Source organism: Bos indicus, chromosome 6 (genome assembly GCF_029378745.1).
Source record: "Bos indicus isolate NIAB-ARS_2022 breed Sahiwal x Tharparkar chromosome 6, NIAB-ARS_B.indTharparkar_mat_pri_1.0, whole genome shotgun sequence".
In the NCBI taxonomy this organism is placed as follows: domain Eukaryota; kingdom Metazoa; phylum Chordata; class Mammalia; order Artiodactyla; family Bovidae; genus Bos; species Bos indicus.
The window spans coordinates 116998478-117018743 of NC_091765.1; the positions used below are offsets into that span (position 1 = coordinate 116998478).

Sequence of the window (20266 nt, forward strand, 5' to 3'; positions counted from 1 at the left end):
CAGGGAAAGGCCCTTCTCCTTAGTGTGCCCTGTGTGCTCTTTTAGAAAGTGTGATATAATTCACATGTCATAAAATCCACCCTTTGAGAGTGTACAATTGTGATATAATTCACGTGCCGTAAAACCCACCCTTTGAGAGTGTACAATTGTGATATAATTCACGTGCCGTAAAACCCACCCTTTGAGAGTGTACAATTGTGATATAATTCACGTGCCGTAAAACCCACCCTTTGAGAGTGTACAATTGTGATATAATTCACGTGCCGTAAAACCCACCCTTTGAGAGTGTACAATTGAGATATAATTCACGTGCCGTAAAACCCACCCTTTGAGAGTGTACAATTGTGATATAATTCACGTGTCGTAAAACCCACCCTTTGAGAGTGTACAATTGTGATATAATTCACATGTCGTAAAACCCACCCTTTGAGAGTGTACAATTGTGATATAATTCACGTGCCATAATACCCACCCTTTGAGAGTGTACAATTGAGATATAATTCACGTGCCGTAAAACCCACCCTTTGAGAGTGTACAATTGAGATATAATTCACGTGCCGTAAAACCCACCCTTTGAGAGTGTACAATTGTGATATAATTCACGTGCCGTAAAACCCACCCTTTTCGAGTATACAATGAGATATAATTCACGTGCCGTAAAACCCACCCTTTTCGAGTATACAATTGAGATATAATTCACGTGCCGTAAAACCCACCCTTTTCGAGTATACAATTGAGATATAATTCACGTGCCGTAAAACCCACCCTTTGAGAGTGTACAATTGTGATATAATTCACGTGCCGTAAAACCCACCCTTTTCGAGTATACAATGAGATATAATTCACGTGCCGTAAAACCCACCCTTTTCGAGTATACAATTGAGATATAATTCACGTGCCGTAAAACCCACCCTTTTCGAGTGTACAATTGAGATATAATTCACGTGCCGTAAAACCCACCCTTTTCGAGTGTACAATTGAGATATAATTCACGTGCCGTAAAACCCCCCCTTTTCGAGTGTACAATTGAGATATAATTCACGTGCCGTAAAACCCACCCTTTTCGAGTATACAATTGAGATATAATTCACGTGCCGTAAAACCCACCCTTGGAGAGTGTACAATTGAGTGGGTTTTAGTGCGTTCACAAGGTCTGGCAGCCACGGCCACTGTCTAATTCCAGAGCATCTGCATTCCTTAAAGAGAACCCCCACAGGAGTCGGTCCTCAACCTCGTCCCCGTGGAAAGCATTTGTCTGCTTTCCGTCTCCTACACATTCGTCTGTTCTGGACAGTTCACAGTAATGGAATCATACAGAGCATGGCCTCTTGTAGCTGTCTTCTCTCACTGAACGTGATGTTTCCAAAGTCCATCCATGCTGAAGCACGTGTCAATACTGCATTATTTTTTGTGGCTGAATAATATTCCTTTCTGTGGAATAATGTATTCTGTGTGTGTGTGTGTGTATATATATATATATATATATAAAATTATGGATGAGAATGGAATTATGGAATATATATTATATATATGTACTAATATATATTAGTATAAACAGGCAAATAATATTCCATATTCCATTTATTTATCCCTTTATCAGTTGATGTATATTTGGGTTGTTTCCACCTTTTGACTATTATGAATAATACTGCTGTGAACATTCATGCACAAAACTTTATGTGGAAATATATTTTCATTTCTCTTGGATAGATACCTAGGAGTAGAACTTCTGAGTCATATGGTAATTCTATGTTTAACTTTTTAAAATTGTGGTAAAATAACAAAATTTATCATCTCAACCATTTTTAAATGGTTTTAAATTTGTATCACAGCAGTAGCAACTATATTTAATTTTTTGAGGAATTATTGAACTAGTTTCCAAAATAGCTGCACCATTTTATACCCCACAAACTGCACAGGTCTCCAGTTTACCCACCTTCTTGCCAGTAGCGTTCATCTCTCTTTTTTATTCTAACCGTCCCCTTGGGTGTGGAGTAGTATCTTTGCAGTTTGGTTTGCACGTCCTTGATGACCGCCGATGTTGAGGATCTCGTCCTATTCTCTCTCGTTGTCTCTTCCCCTCTCCTGCACCATGACCGCCAATGTTGAGGATCTCGTCTTATTCTCTCTCATTGTCTCTTTCCCTCTCCTGCACCTTTACACAAACCCACCTGGTGTTTTGCTCACCACAGCTTTCTCTGTGCTTCTTCCAGAAGATGCACTTTCTTCCATTTCAGTTTCTCTCCAGTAAGGATATAAGCAACATAGAATTTTCAAGGCATGGAATAGAGTTAGTAATACCCCTGCCCTCTCTCCAGAGGTGTGCAAAGTCTGAGAACAGTGTTTCTACCTAGGCAGGAAGAGTGTTTTGTTTGCCTGGTTCACGTTTGAGCTTCACTGCCATCTGAGTGTGCTGGTGGAATGGTGCCCTGGAGTTCTCCTTACAATGTGTGAGGGAATCTGTTTGTGATTCAGGGGGAGTGCTTGTGCATAGATCACTAAGGGTGTTTTTTGTTGAGTGAGCCAAGAGCAACTCTGGCTGTTGCTGACCAAGTGTTACAGAAAAACATTCTTGTCAAAGTGTCAGGCGAAGGATGCAGCTAAAGCAGTGCTGGAGGAAAGTGCGCAGCACCTAACACTCCATCAGAAATGAGGAGAGACCTCAGATAAACAGCCTAGGCTGCCTCAAGAAACCTGAGAAAGATGAGGAAGGAGGAAGGAAACAGTAAAGATAAGGGCAGAAACCGATGACATTGAAAAATAGAAAACAACTGCAAAAATCAATGGAAAAAAGTTGATTCTTCAAAAAAATAAAATTATCAGACTCTAGCAAGACTGACAAAAATAAAAATAGAGAAGACACAGATCATCAGAATCAGGATGGATTTAGAACAGGGTATTAGTACATTATTACTAAACAGATTCTGCAGACATCAAGAAGACAGTAAGGAAACACCATAAACAACTTCATGCTCAAAAATTCAGAAGAAATGGATCGATTTCTTGAAAACCACAAACTATCGAAACCCAACTCTGATGAAATCGATAACATGAAAAGTCCTTGAACTTTTCATTTAAAATCTCCTGGTAAGAGAGAGATTTGGCAGGGCCAGATGTCTTCCATGGAGTATTTTACCAAATGTTGAAAGAATTAACACCAGTTTTATATGACCCCTTTCAGAAAGTAGAAGAGGAGCACTTCCCAGTCGTACTTGCGAAGCTAGTGTTGTCCGAATACCAAAACCAGACAAAGAATAAAAAACAAAATAAAATAAAACCCCAGATAGACCAATATCACTCCTGAATTTAGATGTGAAAAATCCTCAGCAAAATATTAGCAAACCAAATCCAGCAACATAAAAAACTATACACTGTGTCCAAGTGGGATTTATTCCAGATGGGCAAGGCTGGTTTAATATTAGAAAATCAATCAGTGTGGTCCAGTATATGATCAAGCCAAAGAGATAATATGATGATATCCACTGACCCAGACAAAGCACCTGACAAAATCCAATACCATTCATGGTAAAAATCCTTGGGAATCTAGAAATACAGGGGAGCAACCCCAACTTGATAAAGAACATCTATTAAAAAAAAACTACAGCCAACAGCATATTGCATGGTAAAAGGCTGAATGCCTTCCAGTCCAGGTTCGATGCATGAGACAGAGCGCTCGGGGCTGGTGCACTGGGGTGACCCTGAAGGATGGGATGGGAGGGATGTGAGAGGGGGGTTCAGGATGGGGAGCACATGTACACCCATGGCGGATTCATGTGAATGCATGCCAAAAAACACCACAATATTGTAAAGTAATTAGCCTCCAATTAAAATAAATAAATTAAAAAAAAAAGATGAGTAACAACTTATTAGTACTGAATGTGGAAGTTCTGGCCACTAAATGAGTCAAGGAAAAGAAATAAATGGTATACAGATTGGAAAGGAAGATCTAAAGCTGTATTTGTAGGTGGTATGATTGTCTATATAGGAAGTCTTAGCGTATGTATAAGAAAACAATATTTTTCAACTTCTACAACTAGTAAGTGAGTTTAGCAAGGCTGCAAGACACAGTACCAATATACAGAAGTCAGCTGCATTTCTATAAATGGACAATAAACCATGAAGAAATTGAAATTAAAAATGTAATACCATTTACATTCACCCCAAAGATAATGAAATACTTACTTCAGTTGGCCTTCCCAGATGGTGCTAGTGGTAAGGAACCCGCCTGCCAGTGCAGGAGATGTAAGAGATATGGGTTCAATCCCTGGGTCAGGAAGATTCCCTGGAATAGGAAATGGAAACCCACTCCAATATTCTTGCCTGGGAAATTCCATGGACAGTGGAGCCTGGTGGGCTACAGTCCATAGCATCGCAAAGAGTCAGACACGACTGAAGCAACTTAGCACACACGAATGCAGGCATTCAATTAACAAAATATGTATAGGATCTGTATGTCTGAAACTACAAAATGCTGATGAAAGAAATCAAAGATTTGATAAGTGGAATGACATCCTGTGTTTGTGGAATGGAAGACATAGGACAGTAAATATGTCAGTTCTCCCTAAAGTGATCCATAGGCTTAATTCAATGCTATTAAAACCTAAGCAAGTTTTGTAGACAAGGACAAGTTGACTCTAAAATGTAAATGAAGAGGCATGGCCCTAGAATACCAAAAACAATCTTGACAAAGGAGAGTGGGAGGAATCACTGCCTGATACTAAGACTTAATACACAGTAATCAAGAGAGTGTGGTATTGGCAGAGGAGCAGATACACAGACCAGCGGAACAGAAAAGAGAACCAGAAATACACCCACGCAAACAGGCTCCACTGATTTCAGGGAAAGTACAAAGTCCCAGACAGAAAACAATTCTCTTCCGACTCATGCTAAGCTGATCACTCACAAAGCCACCTTGAGAAGTTCACTTCTATATTGGGTATTGTATATATCTTTCCTGCATTTTTTTGTATCTTGTACTAGTTTGGGGGAGAGCTTCAAAAATAAGAAGCTTTTAATATTTGCGTGATGGTTGCTTCTAATTTCCTACCAGCAGCAGCAATCCAGCACTTGTGACTTAGACTATAATTAGTTGCTTTGGAAATGATTTTTGTGTTCCAAACAGAGGACTAGAATAGCACGTGGTGAAACAGCCGCAGGATCAAACGACTCTTAAAAGTGTTTGTTTCATGGAAATGGCTTATTGTTAGAAACACAAAAAGTGAAAAGGCAATTCAGTGTTGTATTCTGAAATATGTAATAACATTTTCAAAGAATAACAATTTTCTTGAAAAACCTTTGAAAATATGTAGATTGTATATAAAAATGGAGACTTGGGAGAAGCCTTGGAGATCATCTGTGGAGCTATGATGTGCCTGATGAAAGCCTTGATTCCCAGAGAGCCAGGCCTGCCCCTGGGCCCACAGCTGAGCCAGACCAGGCCTCAGAGCCACCGCCTCCAGCTCCAGCGTCGTCACCTGAGCTCGGAAGACAACCTTCTGCACAGAGGTGGTGTCCTTCCCAGTAATCACTATGTGTGTGCCCGATTAGATAGTTTCCTAAAAGTTTTACAAAATGAAGATACAAACCATTTCTTATCAGTTGTATGTTTACCTCAACATTTTCAGACTTGAAGCTTAAAAGATAATGTTCACTGCATAATATATTAGTTTCTCTGCTTCTTAGGACTCTTCTTGGGTGCTTTTCTGAGCTATTGTCTCATAGGCAGGTGTGGCGGATAGTATCGCCGGTTGCTGCCCTTCTCTGGGGAACGATGGTGCTTCCCTGTCCGGGAGATGTCAGACTTGGGTGTGTGATTTGCTCTGGCTAATGGCAGTAAGCAAAAGGGACACGGGTCACACCTACACTGAGGCTTTAAGCAACGCACGCTTCCTCCATCTCCTTTCTCTCTGTCCTGGCAACATTGACGGAGGCTGCCCAGTCATCCTGCATTATAAACGGTGGACCAGCCCTGCGACGGGAAGGAGGCGACGGTGAGAACGCAGCACTCTGGCTGCTGGTAGTGTGGTTCCAGAGTGACTGACATGGCGATATAACTTGGCCTGTCATAGAGTCTACAGGACTGGGTGCCAGGAGTGAGATACCGCCGCGTGGAGTCCTAAAACTGTGGCACTGGCTCCAGGGCCTGGTGGACTGCAGCGAGGGGACGTCTGCTGGAGGCTGGAGGGTGGCACTTGGTACACGGTGTAAGTGAAGGTCGCTCAGTCGTGTCTGACTCTTTGCGACCCCATGGACTATAGTCCATGGAATTCTCAAGGCCAGAATACTGGAGTGGGTAGTATTCCACTCCAGAGGATCTTCCCAACCCAGGGATCAAATCCAGGTCTCCCTCACTGCAGGTGGGTTCTTTACCAGCTGAACCACTAGGGAAGCCCAAGGTATGTGGTATGTATGGCAGTTGGTAAAACTGTCACCTGTGATGACTTGTGAAGTAGCCGGAGACCCAGGTTCCATTCCTGGGTTGGGAAGATCCCTGGAGAAGGCAATGGCAACCCACTCCAGTATGCTCACCTGGGAAATCCCATGGACAGAGGAGCCTGGCAGACTACAGTCCAGGGGTCTCAAGAGTTGGACACAAGCACCAAGATCATACCCTAATGAGCTGAGGTTTGATGAGCCAGCAGAATGAGCCAGCAGAATGCTAGAGCGTGCTTTGGTGGCTGGTATCTGCATGGGACAGGGTACTGTAAGACACACTCAGAAAACAGCTATCTGGTGTACAAGTAGGAATGAAAAGAAATAAGGAGATTCCAAAAAACAGAAATTTTACACATCTAAGTACAATTCTCACCTCTAACCAGTAAAAGATGAATCTGAAAAGGGCTCTGAATGACAAAAGCCGGTCAAAGCACTGCCTTCCACAAATTAGCTATATGGCTCTGATGCCTACTGTTAACATCTCTGAAAGAGTTAAGATGACACCCATAAGTCCTTGCAGAGACTAATAGTAGCTTTCTCCCAGTTCCTGATAAGCTTCAGGTGCCTGCGTTGAAGTCCAGAGAGAGGGTGCATCTCTCTCTCGGTGAATTGTGGGTGCATCTGTTGGCACATGGAGCTGACTGAAGTCAGAGAGGGCTGGTTGTGTTTCTGAGCCCTGTGCCTCCGGTCTGTGCTGGAAGACACTGTGACTGCAAACCTTGGGCCCGGTGCCTTCGATAACCAAGAAACAGCCCAGGAAACATGCTCATTTCTCCAAGGAAAAGAAATCCTTCAGTGCCTCTTACACGTAGCCAAGAAAGAGAGTGGAAAAGGAGGTCCCAGGAGTGGAGAAAATGGCCACGGCGAACAGGTGACTGAGCAAGGGTCCTTTCTGAGAAGGTCTCTCAGCCCCCGCCCAGTGAGAGATCAGAGCTGTGGTGGAAGGTTACTGTTCAGACACATGGTTACCTCTCCTTAGAGGAAGAGTGTGCTTCCTTGCCCATTGACTCAGGTTTGGCCTCATGACTTGCTACCAATGATACATGAACAGAAATGATGTTTTTCACTGATGGGTAGAAGAGCCAACCATGGTTATCCATATTTTCTTCTTCCTCTGCCATGACAACCATTGGTGTTCCAGATGTAGACTGGACTCTGTTCCTGAATAGCTTCAGCTGACCCACGATGGACATGTTGCATGAGCAGAAGGTAGGCTGTTGTTTGTGTAAGCCTTTGAGCATGGCCCAGCCTGTCCTTCCTGTACAGCAAAGGTGCAGCCTTTGTGCTGTCGGTACATGCGTATTTCTCCCCTAAAGATGAAATTCAATATCACATCTAACCCGCTGACGCAGATCTGTGAGTCAATATCAAATGTTCTAACCTGCATAAATTTGGCATCTCACAAGGAGAACAGAGAGAATGAGGTAGAAGAAACATTTGAAGGTATAATGGCTGACAACATTACAAAACTGATGAAAGATATAAATCTACATATCCAAAAAGTTCAAGAACCCCTCAATACATTAAAAACAGATAAAAGTGCACATTCGGCACACTAAAGTCAAGCTCATAGAAATCAAAGATAAAAAGACCCTTGAAAACCACCCAAGGGAAAATGAATCACAGCTGACTTTTTGTAGAAAGAGCAGAAACCAGGAGACACTGGAACACGTATCCTTGCCGTGCTGAAAGGAAGTCAGTCTAGATATCTAGGTCCAGAGAAGTGTCTTGCAAACATTAAGGCAAAATAGGGACAATTTGAGAAAATACGTGTCATAGACCTGCTCATGAGAAATACTGTAAGAAGCTCTTTGGGATCAAGAGGAATGATACCTCATGAAACTCTGGATCTTCAGAAAGGAATAGAGGGCACCAGAATGGCTGACTATCAAGATAAATATAAAAAACATTTTAATCTTTATTTTACATAGTTTATTACGTGTGTGTATGCGTGTGTATATACACACACATACACTATGACTTCCCCGATGGCTCAGTGGGAAAGAATTGGCCTGTAATGCAAGAGACGTGAGTTTGATCCCCGTGTCAAGAAGATTCCCTGGAGAAGGTAATAGATACCCACTCTGGTATTCTTGCTTGAGAAATGCCATGGGCAGAGGAACCTGGCAGGCTCCAGTCCATGAGGTTGCAAAGAATCGGACACCAGTAAGCGACTAAACAACAATAACAATGTATAGTTTATACGTGATTTTAAATTGCCTTTGCTTGTCTGTCTCTGGCTGTGCTGGATCTCTGTTGGTGGCTCGCACGCTCTCTAGCTGCGGAGCGCGGGGCTGCTCTTCCATGTGACGCACAGGCTTCTGGCCGTGGAGGCTCCTCTTGTTGCAGGTCCCAGGAGCAGCCATGGGTGCTTGGCTTCAGCAGTTGTGGCTCACAGGCCCGAGAGCACAGGCTTAGTAGCACAGGCTTGGTGCACGGACTTAGTTATTCCGTGGAATCTTCCCAAACCAAGGGTCAAACCCGTCTCTCCTGCACTGGCAGGCACATTCCTACCGGCAGAGTCCCAGTATGTGGTTCTGAATTCTTGAAAAGACTAAGGTGCTTTTTTTTTTTAAGATTATAGCATAGAAGTAAAATGACAGGCATTTAAAAGTACAAAGGGCGGGAGAGGGAGAATATGGAATGATGCTGTTTTCACATCTTACACGGTTGTGAAATATCATTTGAAGATATACTGTGAACTTAAAGATAGAGACTGTATACTGTGATTTCTAGGACAGCCTCTAAAACAATACCAGAAAAAGTATAACTTAAAAAATCAATGGATTTTTTGTTCTAGTTCTGTGAGAAATGGACAGCTACATGTAAAAAAATGAAATTAGATCATTCTTTAACACCACACACAAAAATAAGCTCAAAATGGATTAAAGACCTAAATGTGAGACCAGAAACTATAAAACTCCTAGAGGAAAACATAGGCAGAACACTCTCTGACATAAATCAAAGCAATATTTTTTTGCAGTCTGTCTCCCAGAATGGAAATAAAAACAAAAATAAATAAATGGAACCTACTTAAACTCAAAGCTTTTGCACAGCAAAGGAAACAATAAACAAAACAAAAAGACAGCTCATAGACTGGGAGGAAAATATTTGCAAATGATGTAACTGACAAGGTACTAGTCTCCAGAATTTTACAAACAGCTCATCAAAACCAAGAACCTAATCAACAAATGGGCAGAAGACCTAAATCAACATTTCTCCAAAGAGGACAAACAGATGGCCAAAAGACACATGAGAAGACTTTCAAGATTGATAATTATTAGAGAAATACAAATCAAATGCAGTGAGGCACCACCCCACACCAGCCAGAATGGTTATCATCAAAGAGTCCACAAACAGGAAATGCTGGAGAGGGTATAGAGGGAAGGAAGCCCTCCTATACTGCTGGCGGGATGCAAATTGGTGCAGGCACCATGGAGAACAGTATGGAGGTTCTTCAAAAAACTAAAACAGAGCTACCGTATGATCCAGCAATCCCACAGTCCGTGGCGTGTGCCCAGAGAAAACTATAATGGAAGAGACACACGCACCCCAGTGTCCACCGCAGCATGTTTACAACAGCGAGACGCGGAAGCAGCCTAAGTGTCCGTCGACAGAGGAATGGATGAAAAAGATGGCACATATATACAATGGAATATCACTCGGCCATTAAAAAGAATGAAGTCATGCCATTTGCAATAACATGCACAGACCTAGAGACTATCATACTGAGTGAAGTAAGTCAGGCAGAGGAGAAGAAATATTGTATGACATACCATTATATGTGGAATCTAAAAAGAAATGATACAAATGAACTTACAAAACAGAAAGAGACTCACAGACTTAGAGAATGAATTTATAGTTGCTGTGGGGTAGGGATAATTAGGGAGTTTGGGATGGCGTGTACACAGGGCTGTATTTTAAATGGCTAACCAGCAAGGACCTCCTGTAGAGCACAGGGAACTCTGCTCAGTGTTACGTGCAGCCTGGATGGGAGGGGAGTGTAGGGGAGCATGGATACGTGTATATGTGTGGCTGAGCCCCTTTGCCATTCTCCTGAAACTACCACAACACAGTTAATCGGTTATATGCCAATACAAAATAAAACAAACACAAATCAGTGGAGGCAATGAAATGGGATATTAAAAAAATCTGTTATTTACCCAAAGGAATTCAAGGAAAGAGAGACGGAACAAAATGCAAAGAGTGTAAATGAAAATCAGATACCAAGATGGGGAGCTGACACTGCAAAACGAAGAGTGTCACCCGAATGGAGAAAATCTCACGATGATGAAAGGCTGACTCGCCAGGAAGACACAGAAGCTTGAATGTACCTAATGAGAGAGCTTTAAAATACTAGAAGCAGGGGCTTCCCTGCTGGCTCAGTGCAGGGGAATCTATCTGCCAGTGCAGGGGACACGGCTTTGCAATATGATCCGGGAGGATCCCACATGCCATGGAGCAAGTAAGCCCAAGCACCACAACTGCTGAGCCCACGCTCTGGATCTCGTGGTCCGCAACCAGAGCAGCCAGCTCAGTGCAGCCCGGGCCCCACAGCTTGGGGGGCAGGTCTCACTCAGTGCAACTGGAGTAAAGCCCGCACAGCAACAAAGACCCAGCACGGGGGGCAAAACAAATCCTCGAAGCAAAAACTGACAGAACAAAAGCAAGAAAGAGAATGAGCACTTCATCCATTCACAGAAAATGTCTTATTGCATTTCCCAGAAGGAAATTTATTTTTAAATGGAAATTTAATAAATACATAGTTAGGATGTCACCTTGTATCATTTGGGTTATTGCTCTTCTAGGATACAGTTTATGCACTGATTTCAAGATACATGCCCTGTTAAACATTCTATTACCACGTATGATTATTTTTTCTAGATCCTGTATAGTACTTCCATAAGAAAGTTCTGCCATGATGATTAATTAGAGCAAAGGACTCCCCTCATGATTAGTTCTGCTTCAGAGGGCTTGTTGCTGTTTTTGGTTTGTTTTCCCTTATCCAGTCACTTTTTCCTAAATGGTATTGCTTTAAAGACTCTTCTACTAAAAAGTTGATCAGATCTCTGGCACATCGAACTCCCTCCAATATTCCTACAAGCATTGGCAATTTTAAACCAATTTAATGTTAGGGGCTTTCCTGGTGACTCAGTGGTAAGGAATCTTCCTGCAGTGCAGGAGACATGGGTTCAATCCCTGGATCAAGAAGATCCCCCTGGAGAAGGAAATGGCAACCCACTCCAGTATTCTTGTTTGGGAAATCCCATGGACACAGGAGCCTGGTGGGCTGCAGTCCACGGGGTCGCTGAAAAGCTGGACACAATGTAGTGACTAAGCAACAAGTACTATCGGCTCAGAGCTTCCTAAGGCCCATATTCTCAGCACAGCAGCAGCGACTTGCGCAGGTTAGCAGACAAAGCAAGGTCTCCAGCGTCCGTGAAGAACCACCACCTCCAGCCAGAGGAGATTATTACTAGTCTCATCAAAGAGGAGAGAGTGCTGACCTGCCCGGCGACCTTGGCCATGTGGCTGCTTCCCCACTGAGGTGCCCAGAGCCTCAGAGTTCGGAGGGGGCTCCCCCAGCCTCTGCCCATCCCCCTACGTCCTTGCCAAGGCAGCTGCAGTCAATGCAGCCGAGTTCCAACCTCAGGGTGACACAGTCTCCCTGCATCCCTCACGGTGGTGACAGAATCACGTGGACTTTTCTCAGTTGTAAAGGACATTGGTATACCCATGCCATGAGGACTTCACTTTGAGTTGTCATGGAGATTTAGAAGAACAGTCGGCAGAATCTGCACTTTAGTTCTGACCACCTGTGGCCAGGAGGTTTTGCTTCCACTCTCCTTCCTTTTAATGGTGGAAAGAACGAGTCCTTACTTGGTCCCATGACATGCCTTGTGTTGTTTCAGGCACATCTCGTTAAATCCTGTGAGTGTTATTCCCCCGTGTTCTGGAGACACTGAGACTGTTAACCTTGCCCGAGGTCACGTGGCCTCCGCCTCAGCCCGTGATCCTCACACGTCAGTGGAGGGTGTGTGGGGCCGAGGCTCTTCACCCTCAGAGCTTCGGGGAGTCTGCGCCCCACACCTCTTCTCAGCCCCTTGCTTCTGGAACTCTGCCAGTCAGAGCTGCGCCCAGAGTTCACTGTGCAGAGGGGGCACTGGTCGATGGTGGTGAGAGCGGGCAGCCTTATCGAGACGATCACGTAGCTTGTATCTTCCAGTTTGTGAATATGGCGTATCACATTGATTCATCTGCATGTTGAAGAATCCTTGTGTCCCTGGGATATCCCCTGTATCCCTCTTACACCGCCTCCTCCCTCCCTCCCCAGGCACCACTCAGTTGTCTCAGAGCTCCGCTTTGGGTTCCCCGCATCATACAGCAAGTTCCCACTGTATGGTGCTGTGTATGTTTCAATGCTATTTTCTCAAATCATCCCACCCTCTCCTTCCCCCACTGTGTCCAAAAGTCTGTTCTTTACGTCTGTGTCTCCTTTGCTGCCCTGCGTGTAGGATCATCAGTACTACCTTTCTAGGTTCCCTATGTATGTGTGAATCTGTGGCATTTGTCTTTCTCTTTCTGGCTGACTTCACTCTGTATAATAGGCTCTGAGTTTATCCACCTCATTTGGACTGGCTCGAATGCATTCCTTTTTATAGCTAAGTAATATCCCATTGCTTTGGCTCCACCCCTTCATTCTTTCTGGAGTTATTTCTCCACTGAACTCCACTACCATATTGGGCACCTACTGACTGAAATGGGGAGTTCCTCTTTCAGTATCCTATCATTTTGCCTTTTCATACTGTTCATGGGGTTCTCAAGGCAAGAATACTGAAGTGGTTTGCCATTCTCTTCGCCAGTGGACCACATTCTGTCAGATCTCTCCACCATGACCCGCCCATCTTGGGTTGCCCCACGGGCATGGCTTAGTTTCATTGAGTTAGACAAGGCTGTGGTCCTAGTGTGATTAGATTGACTAGTTTTCTTTGAGTATGGTTTCAGTGTCTTTGCCCTCTGATGCCCTCTTCCAATACCTACCGTCTTACTTGGGTTTCTCTTACCTTGGGCGTGGGGTATCTCTTCACGGCCGCTCCAGCAAAGCACAGCCACTGCTCCTTACCTTGGACGAGGGGTATCTCCTCACCGCAGCCCTTCCTGACCTTCAACGTGGGATAGATCCTCTAGGCCCTCCTGCGCCCATGCAGCCAGGGCTCCTTGGACGTGGGGATGTGACTGGCAATAGAAGCAAGGTCTGATGCTGTAAAGAGCAATATTGCATAGGAACCTGGAATGTCAGGTCCATGAATCAAGGCAAATTGGAAGTGGTCAAACAAGAGATGGCAAGAGTGAATGTCGATATTCTAGGAATCAGTGAACTAAAATGGACTGGAATGCGTGAATTTAACTCAGATGACCATTATATCTACTACTGCGGGCAGGAATCCCTCAGAAGAAATGGAGTAGCCACCACGGTCAACAAAAGAGTCTGAAATGCAGTACTTGGATGCAATCTCAAAAACAACAGAATGATCTCTCTTCGTTTCCAAGGCAAACCATTCAATATCACAGTAATCCAAGTCTATGCCCCAACCAGTAATGCTGAAGAAGCTGAAGTTGAACGGTTGTATGAAGACCTACAAGACCTTTTAGAACTAACACCCCAAAAAGATGTCCTTTTCATTATAGGGGACTGGAATGCAAAAGTAGGAAGTCAAGAAACACCTGGAGTAACAGGCAAATTTGGCCTTGGAATACGGAATGAAGCAGGGCAAAGGCTAATAGAGTTTTGCCAAGAAAATGCACTGGTCATAACAAACACCCTCTTCCAACAACACAAGAGAAGACTCTATACATGGACATCACCAGATGGCCAACACCGAAATCAGACTGATTATATTCTTTGCAGCCAAAGATGGAGAAGCTCTATACAGTCAGCAAAAACAAGACCAGGAGCTGACTGTCACTCAGATCATGAACTCCTTATTGCCAAATTCAGACTTAAATTGAAGAAAGTAGGGAAAACCAGTAGACCATTCAGGTATGACCTAAATCAAATCCCTTATGATTCTACAGTGGAAGTGAGAAATAGATTTAAGGGCCTAGATCTGATAGATAGAGTGCCTGATGAACTATGGACTGAGGTTCGTGACATTGTACAGGAGGCAGGGATCAAGACCATCCCCATGGAAAAGAAATGCAAAAAAGCAAAACAGCTGTCTGGGGAAGCCTTACAAATAGCTGTGAAAAGAAGAGAAGCAAAAAGCAAAGGAGAAAAGGAAAGATATAAGCATCTGAATGCAGAGTTCCAAAGAATAGCAAGAAGAGATAAGAAAGCCTTCCTCAGCGATCAGTGCAAAGAGATAGAGGAAAACAACAGAATGGGAAAGACTAGACATCTCTTCAAGAAAATTAGAGATGCCAAGGGAACATTTCGTGCAAAGATGGGCTCGATAAAGGACAGAAATGGTATGGACCTAACAGAAGCAGAAGATATTAAGAAGAGGTGGCAAGAATACACAGAAGAACTGTACAAAAAAGATCTTCACGACCAAGATAATCACGATGGTGTGATCACTCACCTAGAGCCAGACATCCTGGAATGTGAAGTCAAGTGGGCCTTAGACAGCATCACTACGAACAAAGCTAGTGGAGGTGATGGAATTCCAGTTGAGCTATTTCAAATCCTAAAAGATGATGCTGTGAAAGTGCTGTACTCAGTATGCAGCAAATCTGGAAAACTCAGCAGTGGCCACAGGACTGGAAAAGGTCAGTTTTCATTCCAATCCCAAAGAAAGACAATGCCAAAGAATGCTCAAACTATTGCACAATTGCACTCATCTCACACACTAGTAAAGTAATGCTCAAAGTTCTCCAAGCCAGGCTTCAGCAATACGAGAACCGTGAACTTCCAGATGTTCAAGCTGGTTTTAGAAAAGGCAGAGGAACCAGAGACCAAATTGCCAACATCCGCTGGATCATGGAAAAAGCAAGAGAGTTCCAGAAAAGCATCTATTTCTGCTTTATTGACTATGCCAAAGCCTTTGACTGTTTGGATCACAATAAACTGTGGAAAATTCTGAAAGAGATGGGAATACCAGACCACCTGACCTGCCTCTTGAGAAATTTGTATGCAGGTCAAGAAGCAACAGTTAGAACTGGACATGGAACAACAGACTGGTTCCAAATAGGAAAAGGAGTACGTCAAGGCTATATATTGTCACCCTGCTTATTTAACTTATATGCAGAGTACATCATGAGAAACGCTGTGCTGGAAGAAGCACAAGCTGGAATCAAGATTGCTGGGAGAAATATCAATAACTTCAGATATGCAGATGACACCACCCTTATGGCAGAAAGTGAAGAGGAACTAAAAAGCCTCTTGATGAAGGTGAAAGAGGAGAGTGAAAAAGTTGGCTTAAAGCTCAACATTCAGAAAACTGAGATCATGGCATCTTGTCCCATCACTTCATGGGAAATAGATGGTGAAACAGTGGAAACAGTGTCAGACTTTATTTTTTGGGCTCCAAAATCACTGCAGATGGTGATTGCAGCCATGAAATTAAAAGACGCATACTCCTTGGAAGAAAAGTTATGACCAAACTAGATAGCATATTGAAAAGCAGAGACATTGCTTTGCCAACAAAGGTCCGTCTAGTCAAGGCTGTGGTTTTTCCAGTGGTCATGTATGGATGTGAGAATTGGACTGTGAAGAAAGCTGAGCACTGAAGAATTGATGCTTTTGAACTGTGGTGTTGGAGAAGACTCTTGAGAGTCCCTTGGACTGCAAAGAGATCCAACCAGTCCATTCTAAAGGAGATCAGCCCTGGGATTTCTTTGGAAGGAATGATGCTAAAGCTGAAACTGCAGTACTTTGGCCACCTCATGCAAAGAGTTGACTCATTGGAAAAGAGTCTGATGCTGGGAGGGATTAGGGGCAGGAGGAGAAGGGGACGACAGAGGATGAGATGGCTGGATGGCATCACTGACTCAATGAGTGAGTCTGAGTGAACTCCGGGAGTTGGTGATGGACAGGGAGGCCTGGCGTGCTGCGGTTCGTGGGGTCGCAAAGAGTCGGACACAACTGAGCGACTGAACTGCACTGAACTGAACTGAAGTCTTTTTTGGAGAAATGTCTGTTTAAGTCTTCTGCCCGCCTTTTGATTGGGTCATTTGTTTTTCTGGTATTGAGCTGCATGAGCTGCTTGTATGTTTTGGAGATTAATCTTTTGTCAGTTGTTTCACTTGCTATTATTTTCTCTCATTGTAAGGATTGTCTGTTCACCTTGGTTATAGTTTCCTTCATTATGCAAAAGCTCTTAAGTTTCACTTGGTCCCATTTGTTTATTTTGTTTTTATTTCCATCCTGTAGGAGGTGGGTCATAGACGATCTTGCTGTGATTTATGTCGGAGAGTGTTCTCCCTGTGTTTTCCTCTAAGAGTTTTACAGTTTCTGGTTTTATGTTTAAGTCTTTAATCCATTTTGAGTTTATTTTTGTGTATGGTGTTAAGGAATGTTCTAATTTCATTCTTTTACACGTAGCTGACCAGTTTTCCCAGCTCCACTTATTGAAGAAACTGTCTTTTCTCCATTGTATATTTTTGCCTCTTTGGTCAAAGATCAGGTGCCACAGGTGGGTGGATTTATCTCTGGGCTTTCTGTCTTGTTCCATTGGCCCATATTTCTGTTTTTGTGCCAGTACCATACTGTCTTGATGCCTGTAACTTTGTAGTGAAGAGGGGGCCATTTGCAGGCTGCTGGGGGTGCCCGGAGGAAGGCGGCTCTGGAGCCGGCTGAGTGCAGGGAGGGGCATGGGGTCACACAGGGGTCACACGTGGTGGTGGGCAGCAGCGCCCAGGTTAAGGGCAGGAACACGGGGAGACTCCTCCCGGCATCCTCTCTGCCGCTGCCCCTGTGGCCTAACCAGGGTCATCGGAGGGACCAGAGCCACCCGTGGAGTCCAGTCCCTAAGGACACAGTACGGTGCAGGGATTCAGGGAGAAAACACACTGAGAACCACTCAAGCCCCACCAGCTCCGTCCTGATGAAGCCGACTGGAAGCCATGCTTGCCCTGTGGTCAGATAGCTGCTCCACCCAGCCCTAAACTGACCTGAGCCCACGCTGCAGAGGTTGTCCTGCCAGGGTGGGGGGTCACCGCACGGGAGGGCAGAACAGAACGTGTGCAGGCTGGTGCAGAGCAGGCTCAGCCCTCCCCTCCCCTCCCCTCCCCAACGTGCGGGTCAGCCAGGCCACCCTCCCACCCGGCGGGGATAAGAGGGTGGGTCTCGGTGGCCCCTTCCACCCGTGAGGGGTCCCTGCAGCTTTTTGCAAGGCCCCCCACCTTGTCCTCGAGCTCCCATGCCCGCTCCCCTCCCTGGTTCCAGCTGAGCCTCGGCTGCTCGTGTCAACTCAGATCTCTTTATCCAAGTGGGAACCAGGACGCCTCAGCCCAGGACGATTGTCCAGCCGCCCACTCCTCGGATAACTGAGCAGCAATCTTGTGTTGATGGACAGCTGGGCAAGATGGGTGATCCTGCCCACAGAGCCCACGGAGGACATTACACAATGCAACCAGATATGTCATGGCAAGCTTCTGAAAGTCACACAGGAGAAGCCCAGGGCACTGCGCCATCATGAAGCCTTCCTGGAAGAGCGGAGGTTGCCCTGAACCCCCAGGAGTGAGGAGGCAGGAGGGAAGAAGGGGGCTGTGAGTGTGGGGACCTCGGAACCGATGGCGCGTCCTTGCAGCGCCTCTGTGCTGAGCTCCAGGCCAGCTACCCAGGGTCTGGGCGGCGGTTGCCCTGGCTGTCCCAGGGGACTTGAGACAGCTCTGGAGAGAGCTCGGCTCCAGGCCCCTCCCTGCAGGGCCATCAGGCCTCTCCCCTCCCTGCAAACACCCACTCCAGCCATGCCTGCGGGCCTTCTCACCAGGGCTCTTCCTCTGCGCCCTCAGCTCCGGCCTCGGTACCCCACCCCTGCTGCTCACCACCTCCTGACCCGCCGTTCTGCGTCTGTCTCCCATGGCATCTGCCTCATCCCTCCAAGATGCAATCAGAGCACAGGACTCCCCAGCCCCTCACCCCCCGCCAGCGATACTCACCCACCACAAGCCAGCAAGCCACAACAAGGACGGGAGGAGCCGCTGTGAGAGAGGAGACGCGGGAGCGCTGGGAGGGGAGAGCTCAAGGGTCACTGGGTGATGATGGTGGTGGCCTGCCTGCGAAACCAAGGGGGTCAGCTGAAAGGAAACCTTGACCCTGGGATCCAGAAGAAGACCGGCTACCAAGGACACAGAGACATCTCGTCCCGAATGCAGACATCAGCCACTTAGAGACACGGTGGCAGTAAGGACACAATGAGAAAGATGCAATCCCTGTAATAAACTTAAGGAGAGATGCGCAAAATCTGGACGGAAAAAGTCAAAGATAGAGAGACACAGAAAAGAAGGTAGGAAATCTCAATCTTAGAGAGAGGTTATTTACTTTAATGTATAGATATAAAACTGCCCAAATAAATATGCCACAAGTTCCAACAGGATTTTTTAGTAGCTAGACAAACCAATCTGTAGTTTATGGTGCAAAAATAATCCATAATAATCATGAAAAAAATTAAGAATGATAAGAAAGACCAAGTCCTACCAGATACTAAAATTTATTATAAAGCCACAGTTACTAAAACATTGTTATCTGATACAAAACAGGATGGATCGATTTATAAAATAGGATGGATTGATTTATAAAACAAACTTCAAAAATAGGCCCACAGATAGCCAGATAGATTAACACTTGGTAAAGGAGATATTAAAGTGAAAAGCGGGATCTCAAATGATTTATTAAATAGTCATCTGGCAGCTGTGGGTTTCTATTTAATCAATGCCATGTGTATTAGGAGAAGAGACTGGCAGCAACACTTTTCTTATTTAACGCCAAGTTTTAAAAGTATTTATATGAGTTAGGAACACAGACATGCCAGTTTTAGCATTATTCCCAGGGCAAACAAAATGAGCAAGCAACAACCTATCAAAACGCAGGGGCCTTTTGAGATGATTGTCACAGGACGCGGCAGCAGGTTGTCCAGGGGGCCGTTCGAGACTTCCGAGGGAAAGCCCACGATGAGAGGGAGTCACTGGCTTCCTGCCAGCTCTCCTGGCTCTCCGGAAGCCAGGGAGGACATCCGTGGGAAATTCCCCACTTCGCATCTTTTCAGGTCGGATCCAGGGGTGCTGTCTCTTCCCCCACAGCTGTAGGGCAGAGGGGACGTCTCCTCTCTTCTATGTGTTTTTTTGGAAGACTTGCATTTTTAAGGCCAGACTCTGGAATTTCTTTAGTTAGCATTAGGAGGAAAGAGCAGACTCGTAGGGATGACCTTGGTGAGCTGGAATGCAGAGGAGCCTACCGTGGGGTTTATGCACGTCCGTGTCTCCTTCAAGGGCGCCCACGTACACTCAGACTGAGGGCCCGCCAAGCTCAGCCACGCGGGGGTCGTGGGGAGGTATGGGGATGCTGCAGCGGCGTGGCGGGCAGACCTGGTGACGGCGCTCCTCTGTTCAGAGTTCAGGGTGAGGCGGTGAAGGGCTGCTCAGGGCTCTCGGTTCAACCCTGAGTGCTGGCCAGCAGCCTCCACTTTGGAATGCCCAGGCCCTTGGCACAGCGCACTCAGGACCCCAAGCGCCGAGATACAGATGTCGCTTCCCCACGGCCCTCCGTTTCTGCAGGGGACTCTCCCCGCGAGAGCAGCTGCCTGGCTGGACTCGCGGTCACCATGGGGAGGCGAGTGACGGGCGGTGAGGCAGAGACGGGGCACTCTCCCTCCTGTACACTTGCTGATGC

The 20266-nt window shown here is 45.4% G+C and overlaps 1 protein-coding gene across 2 annotated transcripts in view; it reads left to right on the forward strand.

The window, feature by feature from the left end:
- Window positions 1-20266, forward strand: part of POLN (DNA polymerase nu) — a 153029-nt gene that overhangs the window by 86184 nt on the left and 46579 nt on the right. The gene's annotated exons all lie outside the window — the stretch shown is intronic.